General features: G+C 50.9%; 1 long non-coding RNA gene across 1 annotated transcript; it reads right to left on the bottom strand.

Annotated features, from left to right (window-relative positions):
- Positions 1 to 2,277: 2,277 nt before the first annotated feature.
- LOC121037577 (uncharacterized) lies at positions 2,278 to 5,220 on the bottom strand. Its single transcript, XR_005793854.1, has 3 exons — positions 4,734 to 5,220; positions 4,127 to 4,267; positions 2,278 to 2,373 (listed from the first exon to the last, which is right to left on the bottom strand). It is a non-coding gene; the product is annotated as an uncharacterized LOC121037577 (long non-coding RNA).
- Positions 5,221 to 5,429: the final 209 nt, after the last annotated feature.

The raw sequence follows: 5,429 nt of genomic DNA, 5'->3' as shown, positions 1-5,429 counted from the left end.
GGGTCATGATCTCAGGGTTCGTGGGTTCGAGCCCTGCGTCAGGCTCTGTGCTGATGGCTCGGAGCCTGGAGCCTGTTTCGGAATCTGTGTCTCCCTCTCTCTCTGCCCCTCCCCCTGCTTGTGCTCTGTCTCTCTGTCTCTCTCTTTCTCTCAAAATAATAAATAAACATTAAAAATTTTTAAAAATCCCATAGCATAAAAACTATAAGTGAAATAACATATAACACTACTAAAATAAATCTGTACATCTAAAAGAAAGGGGTGATTTTCTGAGAAAATGGGCTTTTCCAAAATTGTCTCAAGAGGAAAATTAAGAAGTCCAATAGGTGACTAACCCTGGAATGAATTCAAAGCGTTGCACGGGAAGTGGTGTCAGATCCATACAATTTCAGGGTATTTATGGATATTTCAAAATTTTAAGCAACAGATATTTCCGATGTCATATAAATTGATAATTGATTTAAAAAATATGAACGTGTTCTCCGGGACACCTGGCTGGCTCAATCGGTGGAGCGTGTGACTCTTGATCTCAGGGTCATGAGTTCGAGCCCCACGTTGGGCGTTGAGCCTACTTAAGAAAATATATGAAAATCCTCCCACTTAACTTTATGAATCTAGTTTAACCCTGACACTAAAACTTGGCAAAGACAGCATTAAAAGAAGATTTATGGAACAGTCTCAATTATGAATTCAGACCTAAGAATTCCAAATAAATTTATAGCAAGTTAAATTCAGTCACTGTCTTAATTAACAATACATTGAGTACATTGGATTTATCCCTCAAAGACAGGGATAAGCTAAAATTATAAAATCTAAGCTGTATCAATAATTTAATCATATCTACAGGTTAAATGAGAAATATAACTCATTAATAAATACCACAAAAGGCATTTGATAATACTTAATATCCATTAACCTTAATTATTTTTTTTGTAGAGAGAAAGAGAGAGCAACAGTGGGGGAGGGGCAGAGAGAGAGAGAGAGAAAGAGAGAGAGAGAGAAAGAGAGAGAGAGAGAGAATCCCAAGCAGGCTCCACACTCAGCTCAGAGCCCAACGCAGGGTTCCATCTCATGACCCTGGGATCATGACAGGAGTTGAAATCAAGAGTTAGATGCTTAACCAACTGAGCCACCCAGGCACCCCTCCATTAATCTTAATTTAAAAAAAAATTAATGTTTATTTATTGTTGAGAGACAAAGACAGACAGGGCATGAGCGGGGCAGGAGCAGAGAGAGAAGGAGACACAGAATCCGAAGGAGCCTCCAGGCTCTGAGCTGTCGGCACAGAGCCCGACACGGGGCTTGAACCCATGAACCCTGAGATCATGACCTGAGCTAAAGTTGGACACCCAACCGACTGAGCCACCTGGGTGCCCCAACCTTAATTTTAATCAAAGTAAATACACGCTTAATTTTAAGAGTCAGAATTATTTGCCAAGGTTTATAACATAATGCTCTAGTCCCTTAATTCCTCTTAACTTGTAGCAATTTCCTGCTTCCCAGAAGCCACAACTTTCAGCTCGTTTTAAAAAATTCTCCATACTTCATACAGTTCTAAGTAACATACTTCTCCTATCATTGCTTGATTTTTCAGTTTTAGATATTATCTACTGGCTTGCTTTGGAAGTTTGAAACTCTCTTACGTTGCCTCCATCATTATACAGTCCCATGGACTTCTCTCCCCTTTCTCATTTTTTGTGGGCTATATCACAATTTTTATTAAATCAAAATTATTGTTTGTGTTATTAGATCAGGTTAACGTCATTCAGATCTGAATGAAATGTGTTTTGATTGTATTTCCTTTGTTATGTAACTTTATAGTTTCCCAGAGTTAATAATTGCCTTACTAGTCATTAGCTTGACTTTTCTGCCTAAGGTTTACAGAACTCCTTGAATCCATGGGCTGATGTCTTTCATTTGTTCTGGGAAATTCTAGTCATCATCTTTTTGCACATTGCTTCTGCCCCATTTTCTCTCCTCTCTTTCTTAAACTGTAATTATTAGTGCCTTAGAACTTGAGCATGTTCCGGGCGCCTGGGTGGCTCAGTCGGCCAAGCATCCGGCTCTTGATTTTGGCTCAGGTCGTCACGGTTCACGAGTTTGAGCCCAGCATTGGGCTCTGCGTCGGCGGTGAGGTGCCTGCTTGAGATTCTCTCTGTCCCCCTGTCTCTGTCTCTCTGCCCCTCCCCCACTCACACACTGTGTCTCTCCCTCTCAAAATAAATAAACTTTAAAAACAAAAAAAAGAACTTTTGAGTAAGCTCCACATGCCTCACATATGTTTCTCTGTTCTTTCCTTATCTGTCTTTTCTCTCTGTGCTGCAGTTTGGGTATTTTCTATGAACCCGGCTTCTGGTTCCTCGATCCTGTATTCTGCGAAGGGTGTTGATAGAGTTACTAGTTTCTGACATTGAACATATGGCTGCAAAATATCCATTTGATCTTTTTCTAATTTAGTTCATGGTTTTTTAACAAATATTTCAATTCTCTGGTGAAACTTTCCATCTTTCCTTCAATTTTCTATGATATATTCATCATACTTATTTGGGAGTCCTTGCCTGCTAACTCTAATACCCAGATCATCTCTGGGTCTACTCCATGGTCTGGTTTCCCTCTTAATTATGGGCCATATTTTCTTGCCTCTTCCCATGTTCGGTTAGCGTTTGCTATATGCTTAACACCGCGCACGACGGAGCCGGCGAGGCCCAGGTAAGACTCTGTTCCGCCCGTCCTGTCTTCTAGGTGTCAGGCCCGACCGGGCTGAAGCCGGGTGGGCTGACCCACAGTGTGAGCCCCCCCTCGCGGCCTGCAGGCCGAGCCACCCCGAGGCTGTGAGAGGCCTGGTGGCCTTTCCGGTGCAGGCTGACTCCCCAGCCTCTCCTTTCCGGGCTCCCATCTGGTGAATGACTAGGAGTTTCTCGTCATCCCATCACAGGCCCGGACCGTCCAGGTCTCAGGGCCGCGGGCCCCGAGCTCTCCGGAGCGCGTTTGCCAGGGCGGTAGAAGGGCAGGAGGTCAGACAGTTGGGAGGAGAAGGAGGCTGGGGAGCTGAGTTTTGAGCCTGCCTGCCAGTGCTGGGGCAGGCTGTGTCTCCCTGCAGACAGCTCCCCGCGGGGTCCCTCGGGGCCCAGAGGGTCACAGCTGCAGGCCTCCTGGGGTTTGCTTTGAACCCTGCCCACAGAGGAGTAACCCTAGTACCAGGCCAGGAGAGCACTCGCTGTGCATTCTGAGCGTTCGACCAGCACCGCGGGGATAATTGGTTAATTATTTGGAGAAGAAAATAAAGTTAAATCCCTGGCCAAGCTTCCATATAAATTAATTCCGGATGGATTAGACTGGTATGAAAAGAAGAGGGAAAAATCACGCTGTAAATACAAGAGGCATATGTAAGTATTGCGCCGAATGGAATTTGATAAGAACTTTCTAGGCACACACCCGAAGAAGGAAAATACGACTGGCTTTCAGTGCGTGCCGTTTCCACATCTACGTATATGTAAGTGTCTCCAATAACTTAAAAGCCAAGTGACAAGCAGGAAAACACATTGGCAACAGAGGGAGATCTCCAAAACTGATGTAAAAAAAATGAAGAGTGGGGGACTAGGACCCAACCGTTTCAATAAAATAAATCCCATGTCTCCGTGAGCCAGGTGCCTCTACACATCAGAGATGAAACGAAAGGCAGGTGGGATTTACCTGGCACCCAGCTGCCCACCCCCGTCCCTGCCCCAGGTGAGCCATCTCCTTCCAGGGGGCGCCCCTCAGACCTGGTTTTGATTCTTGGCCCCACCTGCACCCTGGGATTTTCCCTTCAGACCTGAAAGGCCCATTAACATATTTTCCTAAACAAATAGATAGTTTCCCCTGGAGACAAAGCGTGCAGCCCACGGGGGCCGGGGGCTGAAAGGGAACCCCAGGAAGCAGGAGGCGGGGCTCACACCCTGCGTAGACGCCCTCTCCCCGCCCTGGGTGGGAAGTCCCTGACCCAGCCCGCCTCCCCCCTCCCACCCCCCTCTCCACCCGCATCTGCAACTGCAGGGGTCCTGTTTTGCCTCAGGACTCCTCCTCAGGGTGTGAGCATCAAGGGGACAGGGACTCTGTATGACCCCGGGGCGGGGCATGAGCGAACCTGGGGCCAGGTTGAAAGGATGCGGCTACAAGGCCACCCCGGTTCCCTCTGGCTCTGGACTTGTGGGTGACTCTGGCTTCCTTCTGTTTTACAGCCGTTCTACAGCAGTGACACAGGTATTGTTGAGGTAGGCAGCACACACTGGTAAGAGACAGTGCCCACTGAGCCCACTGAGCAGACACCCAGCCAGAGCGGCGGCCGAGGGGCCCCTGTGTGGGGCAGGGAGGGGACCTGACGCGGGGCTTGAGCCACAGAACGGGACCTGGCTGGGCTCCTCCTGGCCAAGGGGCCATAAACACCCGCTGGTCCAGAAGTGTCCAGGTGCCCAGAGGGCAGGGCCAGTGCCCAGCTCTGCCAGAGCTTCCGGGCTGTGACGCTGCCCGGGCACAGCCCTGCCTGCCCCGGACGCACCCAGCCCTCTCCCAGGGGTCAGGAGGAGACGCCGCGCAGGGCAGCGTGAGGGTCAGCGGGCCCAGGGAGACTCCCCAGGGCTGGTGCTGCTGCTGCCATGGGAACCTGGGAATCCGACCCTCGGCCAGGCCGCCCCTCCTGCCGGAGCCGCTCTTGTCAGATGGAGCTCCTGGCTCCCTCCCTCGGCCTGAGTCACCGGGAAGCGGGCCACTGTCACATCACCTGTGCCCGCACACCTCTGTTTACCCAGCCCCGGAAGGGGCGATGACCCCATGTGAAGACAAGGGGCCTGCCGGCTGCCCCAGGTCACCCTCCCAGGGCGGAGCGGGCTGGGCCCCGGTGGCCGCGTCACCGCCCGAGACTTGGGACCCGGGGGGCTGGGACCAGGCCAGGGACAGCCATGGCAAGGCAGGTGTGTCCACCGGGCCGCTGGGAGCCGCCGGGAATGAGGTGTTGTGTAACCTCCCCTTCCTCTCTGGGCTTTTCGATTTAATTGCGAGTGTATTTCCAGCAGCGGAATCTGGGCCATGGTGACGCGAGCGGATCTGAGGGGAGGGACCAAGGCCAGGGGTCTCTCCCTCCGCAGTTGTCCCCAAGCTCCTCCAAACTCTGGTGGGGTGCTCGGTGTGGGGGGACACTGAAAGCCTGCCTCCTGCAGAACACATCTGGGTGCAAAGCTGAGAAGCAGCTAGCCTGCAGACCCTCCTGCCCTCTGGGCCAACCCTCTTTCTTCCAGAACCTTCCTTCACTAGAAAGTGGTCGGGGCTGGGTGCTGTGGTGACCGCCCATGGCCTGGATCTCCAGGGTGTGACCTTCTGTGTGTTCTGCCCTGTCCCTGCCTGCAGGTGGCCCCCACCTCAGCTGTAGATGCCACAGGAACCTGGCCAGCGGT

Source organism: Herpailurus yagouaroundi, unplaced genomic scaffold (genome assembly GCF_014898765.1).
Source record: "Herpailurus yagouaroundi ecotype Mexico unplaced genomic scaffold, PumYag 163, whole genome shotgun sequence".
NCBI classification, from domain to species: Eukaryota; Metazoa; Chordata; class Mammalia; order Carnivora; family Felidae; genus Herpailurus; species Herpailurus yagouaroundi.
The sequence above is the reverse complement of the archived record's forward strand: the minus strand, read 5'-3'. Positions and strand labels throughout refer to the sequence as shown.